This window comes from Hypanus sabinus, chromosome 25 (assembly GCF_030144855.1).
Source record: "Hypanus sabinus isolate sHypSab1 chromosome 25, sHypSab1.hap1, whole genome shotgun sequence".
In the NCBI taxonomy this organism is placed as follows: domain Eukaryota; kingdom Metazoa; phylum Chordata; class Chondrichthyes; order Myliobatiformes; family Dasyatidae; genus Hypanus; species Hypanus sabinus.
In genome coordinates this window covers 44,114,428-44,131,632 of record NC_082730.1, presented here as the reverse complement: position 1 = coordinate 44,131,632, position 17,205 = coordinate 44,114,428, and the positions used below count along the sequence as shown (strand labels likewise).

The following is a 17,205-nucleotide window of genomic DNA, read 5'->3' as shown; positions in this document are numbered from 1 at the left end:
TGTGCGGTTTTGGTCCCCTAATCTGAGGAAAGACATTCTTGCCATAGAGGGAGTACAAAGAATGTTCACCAGATTGATTCCTGGGATGGCAGGGCTTTCATATGAAGAAAGACTGGATCGACTGGGCTTATTCTCGCTGGAATTTAGAAGATTGAGGGGGGATCTTATTGAAATGTATAAAAATTCTAAAGGGTTTGGGCAGGCTAGATGCAGGAAGTTTGTTCCTGATGTTGGGGAAGTCCAGAACGAGGGGTCACAGTTTAAGGATAAAGGGAAAGCCTTTTAGGACCGAGATGAGGAGAAACTTCTTCACACAGAGAGTGGTGAATCTGTGGAATTCTCTGCCACAGGAAACAGTTGAGGCCAGTTCATTGGCTATATTTAAGAGGGAGTTAGATATGGCCCTTGTGGCTAAAGGGATCGGGAGTATGGAGAGAAGGTGGGTACAGGGTTCTGAGTTGGATGATCAGCCATAATCATACTGAATGGCAGTGCAGGCTCAAAGGGCCAAATGGCCTACTCCAGCACCTATTTTCTATGTTTCAATGTTTTTCTATATTACATGCCCCCAATCCAGAAAACATAATAGTAAATGTCCTTACTCTCTCCAAAGTCTCTACTCAAGGATGTGCTGGGAGCAACCTGTAAGTATCACCACGCATCCTGACACCAACATAACATGGCCACAGTGCTCGGCAGAACAACACATAACATACCAAGTGACAAAGCAACAACAAGAGAAAGAAGCCTTATCCCTTCCTCTTATCCACCCCGCACATACACAGTCCTCTAAGCCAGGGAAGGCCATCTACTTTAACTCCAGTCTCCAGCAGAATCATGGATTCGCAGATATTGGAACTTCAGTTTCTAGATTTCCAATCAACCTTTGGGTTTTGATTTTTGGTATTGACCCTGGGATTCACTGACGATAGCAAAAGAGGACCCTCGATAAAAACTCCAACTTCAGGACCAGAGCTCCAGACTCAACAGTGATGGAACCCCGAACACTAGACCTCAAACTGGTCTCTTGATTGCCTACCTTGTTCCTTGCTGGTCTGCGAGCTCCACTTTGCTAACCTTTGAACATGGAGCAGAGGCTTAGACTCCGCCTCTCCTCTGACAACCCCATATTTCTGACCCTAACCCTAACCTGATCCCTAATGCCTTTCCTGTCCCTCAAACCACCCCTTTGAACCTTAAATTTTTTTTTAAAACAACTGTCTGAGCTACAACCTTGACTTTCTTTACATGCGTGTGGAATTGTTTTCCTTAATCCTACTTGCCAAGGTATTCTCATCCCTTTCTAGATCTTCTAAGTTCCTTCTTAAGTAATTTTCTGCTACCTTGTAACTTCCTAGAGCTGTGTCTGACCCTTCGTAAACCCCCTGTAGGCTTTCTTCTTTCTCTTGACTAGATGTTGTATTTGTCAACCATGGTTCCTTCACCCTGCCATCCTCTCCGTGCCTCAATTGGACAAACCTATCAAGAACCCTATGCAAGTGCTCCTGAATCAACCTACACATTTCCATTGTGCATTTCTCAATTTATGCTCCATTGTTCCTGCCTAGTAGCATCATAATTTTATTTCCATAACATTAACTACTTTCCCGTAACATCTGGTCCTATCCCTGCACAAGGCTATGATAAAGGTCAATGTCCCTGAATGCTCTCCTAGTGAGAGATCTGTCACCTGACCAGACTCGTTACCCAATATGACCTCACCTCTAGTTGCCCTGTTCACATATTGTGTTAAAATTTCTTTCTGGTGACACCTAACAAATTCCACATCATCTAAACCTTTTGCAGTAAGGAAGTGCCAATCAATATTAGGGAAGTTGAACAGCCCTATTATTTTTACAACTTTCCAAAATCTGCCTTTTAACCAGAAAAGAAACATTAAAAAATTCTGCTTCATTATACTTATCAGAGTTCAGATGTTCAAAGTTCAGAGTAAATTTATTATCGAAGTATGTATATGTCACCAAATGAGATACATTTTCTTACAGGTATTCACATTAGAACAAAGAAATAAACAGAATCAATGAAAAATTACACACAAATAAAGACTTACAAACAACCAATGGGCAAAAAAAGGACAAACTGTGCAAAAACGAATAACAAATAACATTGAGATTATGGACTGTGGAGACCTTGAAAGTGAATCCACACGTTGTGAAATCAGTTCAGAGTTAAGATGAGTGAAACTATCCCCTCTGGTTCAGGAGCCTGTTGGTTGAAGGGTAATAACTGTTCTGAACCTGGTGGTGTGGGTCCTAAGGCTCCTGTACCTCATTCCTGCTGGTGGTAGCAAGAAGAGAGCATGGGCCAGATGAAGCGATTTCTTGATGATGGGTACTGCTTTCATGTGGATAGGGGTTCCCATGGATGTGTTCTATGGTGGGTAAGTCATCTGGGATTAATAGGGTTATATTAGTGGGGTATGGAAGAGATGTTCTTTTACTGAAGATAAATAAATGATACAAGTGAGGATAAATAGTGTAACACGAGCAACTAGGGAGCAAAGGAAGCTGAAAAGTGACTTGACAGAGGTAGCACGAGGAAATCTGGAGATGCTGGAAATTGAAGCAACACGCACAAAATGCTGGTGGAACATAGCAGGCCAGGCAGCATCTATAGGAAGAAGCTGTTGACGTTTCAGGCCAAGACCCTTCCTCAGGACTAACTGAAAAGAAAGATAGAAAGAGATTTAAAAGTAGGAGGGGAGGGGGAAATGCAAAATGATAGGAGAAGACTGGAGGGGGTAGGGTGAAGCTGAGAGCTGGAAAGGTGATTGGCAAAAGGGATACAGAGCTGGAGAAGGGAAAGGATCATGGGACAGGAGGCCTAGGGAGAAAGAAAGGGGGAGGGGAGCAACAGAGAGAGATGGAAAACTGGCAGAGTGATGGGCAGAGAGAGAGAGAAAAAAAAAGATGAGGGGGATAAAACTAAATATATCAGGGATGGGGTAAGAAGAGGAGGAGGGGCATTAACGGAAGTTAGAGAAGTCAATGTTCATGCCATCACATTGGAGGCTACCCAGCTGGTATATAAGGTGTTGTTCCTCCAACCTGAGTGTGGCTTCATCTTGACAGTAGAGGAGGCCATGGACAGACATATCAGAATGGGAATGGGACGTAGAATTAAAATGTGTGGTCACTGGGAGATCCTGCTTTTTCTGGCGGACAGAGCATAAGAGTTCAGCGAAACAGTCTCCCAATCTGCGTCAGGTCTCACCAATATATAAAAGGCCACATCGGGAGCACCGGACGCAGTATACCACACCAGCCGACTCACAGGTGAAGTGCCGTCTCACCTGGAAGGACTGTCTGGGGCCCTGAATGGTGGTGAGGGAGGAAGTGTAAGGGCAGGTGTAGCACTTGTTCCGCTTACAAGGATAAGTGCCAGGAGGAAGATCGGTGGGAAGGGATGGGGGGGGGGGGGACATGAATGGACAAGTGAGTTGCGTAAGGAGTGATCCCTGTGGAAAGCAGAAAGGGGAGGGAGGGATAATGTGCTTGGTTGTGGGATCCCATTGGAGCTGGCGGAAGTTACGGAGAATTATATCCCCCTCTTTTCCTTCACTACCTATACGTGTGTCTGCCCCCCTCTTTTCCTTTGCTACATTGACAACTGCATTGGCACTGCCTCCTGCACGCATGCTGAACTCGTTGAGTTCATTAACTTTATCTCCTACTTTCACCCTACTGCCTACTTTGCTGGTCTAGTTAACCACATTATCAGCTAGATCATTGATGTAGATGACAAGTAACAAAGGACCCAGCACTGATCCCTGTGGCACACCACTAGTCACAGGCTTCCACTCAGAGAGCCAAACATCTACTACCAATCAGGCTTCCTCCACAAAGACAATGTCTAATCTTGGAGATTGTTAGAAGGTTGGCACAACATCATGATGCTGGACTTAAGTGAGAGGGTGAAAAATCTTCTCAACTTGATTAGACTGGGGTTTAAAGGAGATCTTAAAGGAGATCAGCTCTGGAAACACCAATGACTAAGAGCAGAAGAACCCACAGAAAGTGGTGGATGCAGTCCAGTCCATCACAGGCAAAGCCCCCTCCAAAATAAACACTAGCACATCTACAAGGAAGACTGCCACAAGAAAGCAGCAGCCATCATCCAGGCCAGATGCTCTTCTTGCTGCAGGAGGTACGAGAGCCCTTGGTCCCACACCACCAGTTTCAACGACATTTATTACCCTAGAACCATCATGCTCTGGATATTTGCATGATTTTGCACTTTGGTTGTTTGTTTATGTAAAGTTTTCCCATAATTTCCCTTGTTTTTTTATTTCCTGTAAAATGTTTGCAAGTAAATGAATCATAGGATAGTACATGGTAACATGTACTTTGATAATAAATTTACCTCAACTTTGACTGTGTTGTATTGTGTTCTATGTTACAGACTAAAATCTTTAGTGCTGATGACAGGCAGTATATTAGTTTGCTAAAATTCTGGAGGAATATCTAAAATTCTCTGTTCCTAAATACAGTTTGATGACCTCTCCCTGAATTTCAACAAGTCGAAGGAGATGGTTATCAATTTCAGGAGAACTTGCACCCCTCACCCTCCCACCCCTTATGTCGATGGCACAGCAGAGGAAACTGCGAGCAGCTTCAAACTTCTGGCAGAGATCCCAAACACATGCTACACAGCCAGAAAAGCTCACCAATGCCTCCACTTTCTGAAGAGAGCTGGACTTAACACATCTACATTCATGTCATTTTACATATGTGTAGTAGAGTGCACCCTAACAAGCTGCGTCACTGCCTGGTACAGAAACAGCACTGTGATAGACAGGAAGGCTCGACAATGGGTAGTCAAAACTGCCCAACACGTCACTGGCACCAGCCTACCCACCATCAAGGACAAATATACAGAAAGGAGTCAGAGCAGGGCCAGCAATATCATGAAGGAATCCACCCACCCTGTCCATGGACTGTTTGTCCCATTCCCATTAGGGAGGCTACGGCAGGATCACCAGACACAAAAATGGTTACTTTCCCCAAGCAGTAAGGCTGATCAATACCTCCACCCATGAACTCCATCACTGCTTTAACATTTCCCCTCAGTCACCTTATGTACAGCCTAGCATCACTTTATGGACATACAATCAATCTGTGGTATCAGCTATCGTGTGTGCTTATTATTGTTGTTGTTATTCTTTTCTTTATCTTGTGTTTTTTGGTGCTATATCGGATTCGAAGTAACAGTTATTTTGTTCTCCTTACAATTGGTGTAGTGGACACGACATTAAACGATCTTGCATATTCCAGTGCAGTCGGAACAGTTTCTCTCAGGCCGGAGAAAGCGAAGCGGAACCCTACCCTGTAGATGGGGCTATGACTGGGAGTAGATCTTTGCCGGACTGCGATATATCTTGGTTTACTGGTCGGATCCGTCAGTGATTTTCAGGAAGTCCATTGTAAACGATGAAGTGGTTGGGGCGTGTTATTAGAGAAGGGCGTGTTGTAGTCAGACATATAACTTGCTGACTTTTTAACCTGCGAAACCAACCATACACGGACCAAATTCACGTCGGAGGACTGGGCGCTTTGATACAGACTGGGGATCGAACTCGCTCTGAACTGTTTATCTTTTAGCACAGAGCTCGGGAACAGGCACAATAATTGTTGCGGACGCCGGGTAACATCAGCCCCCGGACCCCCTGGATTCCTGGTAAGAAAACTAAGATTCATACTGAATTACATGTAGGATATGAGACTCAGAACGAGAAATATAGTCAGAAACTTTATAGACTCACTTTCATGGACTCTACAACTCGTGTTCTCAATTGTATTTATTTGGTACCTGTATAGTTTGTCTTCCTTTTGGTTGTTAGCCAATCTGTGTGCGGTTTTCATTGTTTCTAGTGTGCTTTCTTATACTTAATGTGAATGTTTCAAGAAAATGGATTTCAGCAGTATATCAAATTTCAAAGTAAATTTATTATCGAAGTACATATGTGAGGCCATACACATAGAAAGTAAAAAGTACAACAGAGGAACAGGCTCTTTCGCCCACAGTGTGAATAACTGTAAATCAGCTAAAAAGTAAGTTACCACATAAAACTAATCCCTCTTACCTACACCATGTCCATATCCCCCCATCTTCCTCACACCCATGTTCCTTTCTAAAGGTTGCCTGAAAGCCTCTAATGTATTAACCTCTACCACCAATCCAGGCATCCATAGCACTCTGATTTAAAAAAACTTGCCCCTCACATCCCTCTAAGGCATGGGTTTCCAAATGCTTATAGATCCTATCTTAAGAATTTTCTCCAGCAATTTCCCTACAACTGTGAGACTCACTGGTCTGAAGTTCCCAGGACTTTCCCTTCTTCCTTTTTTAAATAGAGGTACAACACTAACCTCTCGCTATTCCTTTGGGACCTTGCCTGTGCCTAGAGAGGACACCAAGATATTGATCGAGGCCCCAGCAATCTCATCTCTTGCTTCCGTCAATAACTGGGATAAATCCCACCAGGCCCTGGGACTGATCCACCTTAATACTCATGGAATCCAAAACATCCATGGCCCTAACATTTATACACTCAGCACTGATCTTCTGGTTCCCCAAATAAGAGAAAGAGTGCAGATGCTGGAAATCCAAGCAACACACACAAAATGCTGGAGGAGCTCAGCAGGTCAGGCAGCATCAGAAAAGTACAGTTGACATTTCAGGTTGAAGGCCTTTGGCAGGACTGGAGAAAAAATGCTGAGGGGTAGATTTAAAAGGTGGGGGAGGTAAGAGAGAACCACCATGTGATAGGTGAAACTTGGAGGGGAAGAGCTGGGAAGTTGATTGGTGAGAGAGGGAAAAAGGATGGGTAATGGAGAAGGGTAGGGAGTGGAGGCATTACCAGAAGTTTGAGAATGTTCGTGCCATCAGGTTGGAGGCTTCCCAAACAGAATATAAACTGTTGTTCCTCCAACCCAAGTGTGGCCTCATCACAACAGTGGAGGAGGATACACCGGGAGCACCAAACACAGTAAATGACCCCAGCAGATTCACAAGTGAAGTGTCACTTCACCTGGAAGGACTGTTCGGGGCCCTGGATGGTACTGAGGGAAGAGGTGTAGGGGCAGGTGTAGCACTGGTTTCGCTTGCAAGGAGAAGTATCAGGAGGGAGATCAGTGGGGCGGGATGAATGGACAAGGAAGTTGCGTAGGAAGTGATCCTTTTGGCAAGCAGAAAGTGGGGGGGGGGGAGATGAGCTCGGTGGTGGGATCCCATTGGAGGTGGTGGAAGTTTCAGAGAATTCTGTGCTGGACGTGGAGGCTGGTGGGGTGGTAGGTGAGGACAAGAGGAGCCCTATCCCTGGTAGTGTGGCGGGAGGATGGGGTAAGGGCAGAAGTGCGTGGAATGGAGGAGATGCGGTTGAGGGCATTGCTAATGGTGGAGGAAGGGAAGCCCTTTTAGAAACATGGGAAACCTACAGCACAATACAGACCCTTCGGTCCCACGAAGTTGTGCTGACCATGTCCCTACTTTAGAAATTACTAGGCTTACCCATAGCCCTCTATTTTCTAAGCTCCATGTACCTATCCAAAAGTCTCTTAAAAGACCCTACTGTATCTGCCTCCACCACCATTGCTGGCAGCCCATTCCATGCACTCACCACTCTCTGAGTAAAAAACTTCCCCGACATCTCCTCTATGCCTACTCCCCAGCACCTTAAACATGTGCCCTCTTGTGGCAACCATTTCGGCCCTGGGGAAAAAGCCTCTTACTATCCACACGATCAATGCCTCTCATCATCTTACACACCTCTATCAGGTCACCTCTCATCCTCCGTCACTCCAAGGAGAAAAGGTCGAGTTCACTCAACCTATTTTCATAAGGCGTGCTCCCCAATCCAGGAAACATCCTAGCTAATCTCCTCTGCACCCTTTCTATGGTTTTCACATCCTTCCTGTAGTGAGGCGACTTAGAACTGTGCACAGTACTCCAAGTGGGGTCTGTCCAATGTCCTATATAGCTGCAACATTACCTCTCGGGGGCTAAATTCAGTCTCATGATTGATGAAGGCCAATACACCATACGCCTTCTTAACCACAGAGTCAACCTATGGATTCGGACCCCAAGATCCCTCTGATCCTCCACACTGCCAAGAGTCTTACCATTAATACTATATTCTGCCATCATATTTGACCTACCAAAATGAACCACTTCACTCTTATCTGGGTTGAACTCCATCTCCACTTCTCGGCCCATTTTTGCATCCTATCAATGTCCCGCTGTAACCCCTGACAACCCTCCACACTGTCCACAACACCTCCAACCTTTGCGTCATCAGCAAACTTACTAACCCATCCCTCCACTTCCTCATCCAGGTCATTTATAAAAATAACAAAGATATTTGAATTTTATCCCCATTTAGATAATAGTTTACACATGAACGATAGAAAACTGGAGGGCTATGTTTCTATGAAAGAGTTAGAATGATCTTAGAGTAGGTTAAAAGCACAACGTTATGGGCCAAAGCACCTCTACTGTGTTGTATCATTCTAAGTTCTATTTTCTAAATTCTAATCCCCCACAACAGCATCTGTCAGAGTGGCTCATAGAGGCACCAATATGAAGGAGATTGTCTCTGATTTCTCAGTTCTCAGTGAGCAATCTCAATTTTGTTATGGTGGAATGTTGAAACTGGACCTTGCGGGGGTCTCAGGAGCTGATTAAAGGTCAGGCAGCAGATGAGTTATCTTTCAGGAGCGAAGAGCCCTAGAGCTGGGAGCAGTGTGGTAAGAAATACTGTGTATCAAGACATGCCTGCTTGCACCTCCTCCAAACATATATTTACTACCCTCTTTCAGCAGGAAACACCTCCTATCCAATCTCTCCAGCTACAAAATAAGAACTGTTAGGATGGGAAACTGATTCTTCCCCTAGGCTGTGGGACTTCTGAACACCCTGCCACCACCCAGGTCTCATCATTTATGAAGCACTAACAGTGTTATACAGTTTACTTTTTAACTTATGCACCTTACTTTGTAAATTTATTTGTGGTGATAGTACTTTGTGTGTGTGTGTGTGTGTGTGTGTGTGTTGTATGTACTGTGTTGTGCACCTTTGTCAGTGAGATCGAAAAAAGAAGGGAGGTGTCGGAAATGGACCAGGTAAATTTGAGGGCAGGGTGGAAGTTGGAGGCAAAGTTGATGAAATTGACGAGTTTAGCATAGGTGCCGGAAGCAGCACCAATGCAGTCGTTGAAGTACTGTAGGACAGGTGCGGGACAGTCACCGGTGTAGGCTTGGAACATAGACTGTTCAACGTAGCCGACAAACAGGCAGGCATAGTTAGGACCCATGTGAGTGTCCATGGCTATCCCTTTTGTTTGAAGGAAATGCGAGGAGCCGAAGGGGAAATTATTTACAGTGAGGACAAGTTCTGCTAGGCCGAGGAGAGAGGTGGTAGAGGGGAATTGGTTAGGTCTGTTGTCCAGAAAGAAACAGAGAGCTTTGAGGCCTTCCTGGTGGGGGATGGAGGTATATAGGGCTTGGACATCCACAGGAAAAATAAGATGATGGGGGCCAAGGAACTTGAAATCATTGAAAAGATCAAGAGCTTGTGAGGTGTCACAGATGTGGGTAGGAAGGGACTGAACTAGGGAGGATAAAACAGTCGAGATAAGCCAATGTGAGTTCAGTGGGACAGGAACAATGTGAAACAAAGGGTTAATCTGGGACAAGCGGGTTTGTGGATTTTGGGTAGGAGGTAGAAATGGGAGTTGCAGGCTGCAAGAACTATGAAGTTGGTGGTGGTGAATGGGAGATCCCCAGAGTCTATAAGGTCTGGTGTTCCTTAATGGGGTCCTGTTCGAGGGGTAAGTAAGAGGAGGAGTCTGAGAGTTGGCACTGCGCCTCAGCAAGGTAGAGGCCAATACGCCAAACTACAATTACACCTGGTTCACCGCATCCTTTCCCTTGGTAAATACAGAAGCAAAGTACTCACCTACTACCTCACTCACATTCTCAGCATCCAAACAAAAGCTCCCTTCTTTAACCTTGAGTTGTCCTATTCTCTAGCTATCCTCTTGCTTTTGATGTTTGTGTATAATGCTCTGGGTTTTACCTTAATCCTACCTGCCAAGGACTTTTCCTGGCCCCTTCTCGCTTTCCTGATTCCCTTCTGTAGTTTTCTGGCTTCTTTAGACTCCTCACATGCTCTGTTTGATCCTAACCTCTGAAGCTTTACATATTTTTCCTTTTTCTTCTTGACTAAATTCATCACCTCTCTGGACATCCAAGGTTTCAAAGGTACATTTAATGTCAGAGAAATGTATATAATACAGTTGGCCCTCCGTATGCGTGGATTCAACCAACCGCGGATTGGGAAAACCCAGAAGTTTTCTCTCTAGCACTAGTTGCTTGAGCATGTACAGACTATTTTTCTTGTCATTATTCCCTAAACAATATAGTATAACAACTATTTACATAGCATTTACATTGTATTAGGTATTATAAGTAATCTAGAAATGACTTAAAAGTACAGGCAGTGCCTGTGTTATGAATGAATTCCATTCCTGAGCCCATCTTTAAGTCGGATTTGAAGTCAGAACAGGAACATTCCGGTATTATTTAGCATCATTTAGTCAAACGTTTTTCTTAATATATAATACATATTTTACCTTTCTATGCATATAAAACACTTAAGAAACATATGTATTTTGATAATTTAATCACTGTGTTGCTTAGTAATAATTGTAGCTTTCATCGGGGCAGGGCTTTTCACATTCTCCATTAAAATTGTTCCAATCTTTGACTGACTGTAGCCTAATGACCGATGGCGTTTCACCTCTTTCGGATCGCTTTATTACTTCCACCTTATTTTCGATCGCAATCGTGATTATTTTTGTGAACAAAAGCACTGCAGATTCAGAGATGCACTGCCAGGTCCTAAAGTTCACTGCACTGATACATGTTAAATAAGGGACTTGAGCATCCACAAATTTTGGTATCCGTGGGGGGTCCTGGAACCAATCCCCCGCGGATAAGGAGGGTCAACTGTATACATCCTGAAATTCTTTTTCTTCGTAAACATTCACAAAAACAGAGGAGTGCCCCCAAAGAATGAATGACAGTTAAATGTCAGAACCCCAATGCCCCTTCCCAGTTCTCCCCCCCACGTGTAAGCCACAACAAAGTAACTACCCTTCCTCTCCCACCAGCAAAAAAGCATCTGCACTCCCCTGCTGAGCACTCGAGCGTGCAGCAAAGCATCAATAAAGACACAGACTTGCAGCACTCCAAAGACTGTTCGTACACCTGGTAATTTGACATACCACAGTCTCTCTCTCTCCCCAATAAGGGAAAAAGATGTGTCTCCATTTCCGAGTGGGAGGGGAGACAACAAAACAACTCGTTAATTTATGGTGTTAAAAGTTTGTTGCATCGCTTTTTCTGAGCTCTGTGCCCAAAGAACTTGGATCCCTGGGCACACAGCCAGCAATCAGCTTGCTGTTTTTGATCTTCCATACACTCCCATGACACATCAGGCGGCAGTGCTGGCCTTGAATCAGCCCGCCTCCAGAGCCACGAAAATCTGAAGACGCGCTAGTCTTCCAGGCCATATTGAAAGGTGGTTGGTCGCGAGGCCCTGACAGTGGGTCCCATTTCCACAAAGAACTCCAGGTCAGGGTCTTCAAAAAGCTGTTTCCAAAGATGCAAGTAAAAGAGTCACTGTTAAGTAATCTTATTTTTCCATCTCTGTAAAGTTCCTGTACTCTGTGCAATTGATCTTTAAACTCCCTCCATATGTTCAGTGGATCCATTTAATATCGGAGAACGTATACAATATACAGTCTGAAATTCTTGTTCTTCACAGACATCCACAATAACAGAAGTGCCCCAAAGAATGAATGACAGTTAAATGTTAGAACACCAAAGCCCCCTGACACAAGCAGCAGCCCCCACTTACTTCAGCAAAAGTGTCAGCACCCTCCATCCACCAGGCAAGCCCCTAAGAGAGACGATGATCAAAGTACAACTAAAAAAAATCGTTCACCCGACAATTCAACGTACCTCAGGGTGTGTGTGTCTCTCTCCCCCCACCCCCTGTTTCACAGTGAGAGGGCAGACCAACAAAGACAAACAACTCACTGATTAGGGTTTTACTCTACTGTGTCAGTTTTTTACCCTGAGTTGTCCAACTCGAGAGCCAGCTAAAAACTCTCCCGTCATCAACAGGAAGAAAGAGGGAGAGAGCGTGATTCACTGAGTATAGAGCTGTTGCTGATGTTCCGTTTTCTCCTGCAATGTGGCAGTCGGTGGCACCAGCGTAGAATTGGCTCAGCTCCAGGGTCACGAGCCCTCAGGACCTTGAGGTGTGTTCGTATTTTAGTCTGCATTCTTGGGGTATCAAAAAACAGCCAGTCAGGAACCCCTGGAGCTGGTCCCATTGCCACAAAGAATTGAAGTTTGAGTGTAGCTGTACATCAGGGTCTTCGACAGAACCCCATCTACCTTGAAAAGGAAAAAGAACTACACTGGAGATAGAAATTAAGGTGTTTCCGCAGATGAATTGGAAGGAGTTGCTTCTGAGTACCGTCGTAGGTCTGATGTGGGGAAAAAGGTGTTCCCAATTATCCTCTTCTTAGTTCCTGCCTAATACCCTTGTAATTTGCCCTTTTCCAATTTAAAACTCTTCCCCAAGGACCATATCTATTTTTACTGATGATCATCTTGGAAGTTAAGGAGTTGTGGTCCCTGTTCCTTAACTGCTCACCCACTGAAAGGTCAGTCACCTGGTCAGGCTCATGACCCCACACCAGTCCAGTATGGCCCCTTCTCTCATTGGACCGTCCCATATTGATTTAAGAAACTTCCTTGGATATACTTAACAAGTTCTGCCCATCTAAATCCCTTGCAGTGAGGGGGTCCTAGTTGAAATGAGTGATGTTAAAAAAACCCCATGACAACAACTCTATTATTTTTACACATTTCCTTAATCTGACATATGTCCGATGCTCAATGTCCCAGTGGCTATTGGGAGGTCTGTAGTGCAAGCCCACCAGTGTGATTGCACCCTCCCTGTTCCTGAGTTCTACTCAAATGCAGTCAATGTCTGAGCCTCCGTTATGTCTCCCCCGAGTGCAGACAGGATATTGTCCCATATTGGCAGTGCAACTTCATTTACCCTCCCCCTGCCTTTACCTCCTCCTCTGTCTTTTCTAAAACTCCAAAAACTTGGTATATTAATTACCCATTCCTGCCCTTCTCTCAAACAAGTCTCTGTAATGACCTCAACATCATAGTCCATGTACTGATCCAAGCTCTAATTTATCACCCTCCTAGTATTAAAATATACACACTTCAAACTATCCAACCTATTTCGATCTTGCCTTTCAATACTTCCTGTCCGATCCTTCCCTTATTGACCTGGTGCTCCTGTTCCCAGCTCCCTGCAAATTTTGTTTAAATCCTCCCGTGTTGCATTACCAAACCTCCTGGCCAGGATATTGATTTCCCTCCAGTTCAGGTGCAACCCCTCCCTCTTGTACAGGTCACCTCTCTCCAGAAAAAGTTCCACTGAATGAAGAGCTTGAAGCCCTGTCCTTCTCTGCAGCCACTCAGTCATCCATGCTATCCCCCCATTCCTACCTACTCTGGCCTATGGCACTGAGTAATCCGGCGATTACCACCTTGGATGTCCTTCCCTTCAGCCTCTTTCTTAAATATATACTCACTGCCTGGGACCTCTTATGTATTGGTGCTGTTACGAATTCCAGTAACTGGATCACTTACCAGCAAAGATAGAGAGGTCCATTGAAGTCTGATGGTACTATTTTTAAAAGTATTTATTGATAAAGGGCACAAAAAGAAGATTAATGCAAACATACAGATAATATATGTCGTCAATACTAAATCTAAGCGTGGGTATAATAATAACCGATAAGAAATAACTCTATCATTGTCTAGGGGTTACTGTATTGGCCGATGGAAAGATAAGTCACTATCAGTTCATTCAAGCTGCAGCATTGTTGGGTTTAAAAGTGGTGCGGTTTAAACTTGCCCCAGGTCTTTTAAGATGCCAATCCGTTGAGTCAGGGGAGCGGGCTTCCCGGTTGTTAGCTAAAAGCTGTTTTCCGTGGTTCCAGCCACCGATTCCAGCCATGGAATTGAACGCACGTGGCCTCCTTCAGATGACTTCCTGCTGTTACGTGGTTGCTTAACGTTTCTTCTGGTGTGTCTGAGGGGCTGTTCCCCAGACCCTCTTTTGTCCTGACTTACAGGGTCTCAGATGTCAATCAGGTTGGGATGATGCAATCTCTCCACCAACCTCCCCCTTGGTTCATTGCCTGGGGCTTCGATGCATCGCACAGTATTCAATACACAATTCCGTCTCCAAGAGACAATAGCCGGTATCAATGGGTCCGCCTCTCGGAGGCCAGGAGACATTCTAAACTCTTTGTGAATTCTGCATGTCTTTCTCTCATTTCCTGGGTCTCCTGAACGGATTCAATAGTGATCTTGCGATTCTCACAAAGCAGGGGGCTACCCCGCACCCTTCGGCCCCTCAGAGCTGTGGTACATTCATAACACCCACTTTCTTCAAAGCATTTTCACCAGTGGTGAAAATGAAGTAATACAGAGTCTTACGGGGTTTTAGAATACAAAAGTGTTTTTTTTTACAGAGTAATACAGTTATACATTCAATTCAGTATCTAAACAGTTAACAATTACGGTGCCACTTTCTTTAATATCTTAACATCGCGTACCGTACTAAAGCCTTGTAGCATCAGACTTCAATTTAATAACCACCTATTTTTATTTCTTTCCTTCAGCAACAAAACTAAGGAGGTGTGATCTTAGCTTCCGTGCATCTACAAAAGTTTATGGAACTACTAATCTTTCTGTCGTTTTCAAACTGAACAGGCAGGCTTCTAGGGGGTTGTCTTTATTATTCACAGGCTGTGTCGAAATCCCGTACAACCGGCTTTGCTATTTAAAAATGGCATCCCCATTAACCATCGCCTCTTTTCCGGTGAGGTCCCACGTGGGGAGCTTGGGTAATGTGGTGAGATATAGGAATTATTTTATCAACAATGTGTTCCAAACTTAGACCATCTTCTGAAGTTCCACCCAACTCTTTAATTTTACACGGGTGGCTAGCCCTCTCGTCAGGGCCCTTCAGGCTATGTGTTTCTCGTTCAACCACTTTGCTCAAGCAGTATTTCAAATTCTGCCTCTTCACACCACCCCCTGGGGCCCCTTTTCCTTCCAATTCAATCTGTAATCGATCTGCAGGGTTTAAAATTTCTTCATTCGATTTGGGAACTACAGATTTCCCGTTTCCTTCAATAATAATATCTCTCCATTTTCGAACTCCGCATTAACTTGCAACACACCTTCGAGCACAAACACCTGGGAACTCTCACTTCCCACGATTACCAAGATTAACCCTTTCTTCACTGAACCAAGTTATCTGACCCACCAGGATGGCCGTCTCATTCCACTGAATCAAATACCTCAGACTTTTTCTGATCTCCATTACTAGGTTCAGTACCACGTGCATCCCCATCTTGGACACACTCAAACGGGACATTGGCCTCTTCCCGGCTTTCAATACCCATACCCTTTTCAAATTCTAAGTTCCCCTGATCCTCCCAGGTACTCTCTGGGCAACTCCCTTCCGGAGTAAACTCAACCCCGCGGGCTGAAACAACCTCATCTGCCAACCCAGCAGACTTCTTCAAGGTAATGGCATTCTTTTCATCTAGGACTGCCCTCATTTCATTATCGGGAACACCTTTAGAATTTTCAACTTCTTCAAATAGTTCTGCCAAATCAGACAGATCATCCCTGTCCAACTCTGGACCTCTTAACCGCTCTAACGGTTCCTCATCTTTATTTTCTGCCTCTAGGACCTTTCTCCTCGCTAAGGGCAGATCTACCTCCGCTCCCTTACCCTCTTTCACTTTACTACTCTTCGTCTTACCACCCTCTAAACCCTCATGGCACAGGGTCAGAAAGACGTCTCGGCCAAATCAAAACTGGCCGGATTTAAACTGCTCTCGTTCTCAGCTGCCTCTCTCGGCAGGCTGCGAGTGACCGTGCATGCGGGATAGATCTTGGAATCTAGGGGCGAGGCCTCAATCCTCACAGGCTTGGTTGTCAGCTTCATGGCTGCACCCATCTTTCCACCCGCTAAGTCGTTACCCAGAAGGACGTCCACGCCTTCCCCCGGCAACTCTGGCAGTACCCCCAATTCCACTGGTCCAGACACCAGCTCACAATTCAGAATGACCCTATGCAAGGGAACCACTTCGGTCCATTTGCCTATGCCTCTCAGGGCTACCTCTCCCGTCTGGGGACCAAAATCTAGCACCTTACTGCTGATCAGTGACAGCTCAGCCCTCGTGTCTTTCCAGATCTGTACTGGAACTGGTGTGTCCCCCTTCCTCACAGACACGGTTCTGTTTGACAGACAAGTCTCAGACCCCTTCTCATACTCTGTCTACCCGGGGCTCTCTTGTCGATTTACAGATTACCACGGCACATCTGATAGGGACTGTTGCTGTCCCTTTTCCTGTCTCTTTCCTTGGAGCAAAGCACAGAGAGGCAATATGCCCCCCCCCTTTCCGCAATTAAAACAGGTCAAGCCTGGAAATCTCTGGCCGTTAGGCCTTTTCCCCCTCAACCTTACCACGAGCTTCCGGCGGGACCTCTGCCTCAGCCGGCGGGCTTTCTCGATCGTTCCCACGGTCTCTCTGGGAACTTTTATTCAAGGAAAACTTTGTCTTGTGGGCTAGGGCATTGGACTTATGTAGCTTCTCATTCAAATACGTCTGGATATCCTCCGAAACACAACCTTTAAATTCCTCAATCAGAATTAACTCCCTGAGACGCCCATAATTTTCTTCCACTCTCTCTGCGGTGCACCACCGGTCCAAGAGCACCCCCTTCTCATTGGCAAACTCACTATACGTCTGATTCCACCCTTTCCTTAAATTCCTAAACTTTTGTCTGTACACCTCAGGTACTAGCTCATAACTTCGGAGAATGGCCACCTTTACTTTGTCATAACTCTCCTCCTCTTCCTCCTCCATGGCCAACGCCGTATATGCCCGCTGTGCCTTCCTCTTTAACACACTTTGTAACAGCGCCACCCACTGATCTCTGGCCACTTCTGATTCACTGCCACCTTTTCAAAAAGCAAGAAATAACTATCCACATCCGTCTC

General features: G+C 45.1%; 1 protein-coding gene across 2 annotated transcripts in view; it reads left to right on the top strand.

The window, feature by feature from the left end:
- The first annotated feature begins 5,427 nt into the window (after positions 1 to 5,427).
- Positions 5,428 to 17,205, top strand: part of LOC132381202 (DNA damage-regulated autophagy modulator protein 2-like) — an 84,510-nt gene continuing 72,732 nt past the window's right edge. Inside the window, exon 1 of one of the 2 annotated variants that reach the window (XM_059950499.1) lies at positions 5,428 to 5,697. The gene's annotated coding sequence lies outside the window, so the exon portion shown is untranslated. The remainder of the gene's footprint in view (positions 5,698 to 17,205) is intronic. The other variant, XM_059950501.1, reaches the window with a different exon arrangement.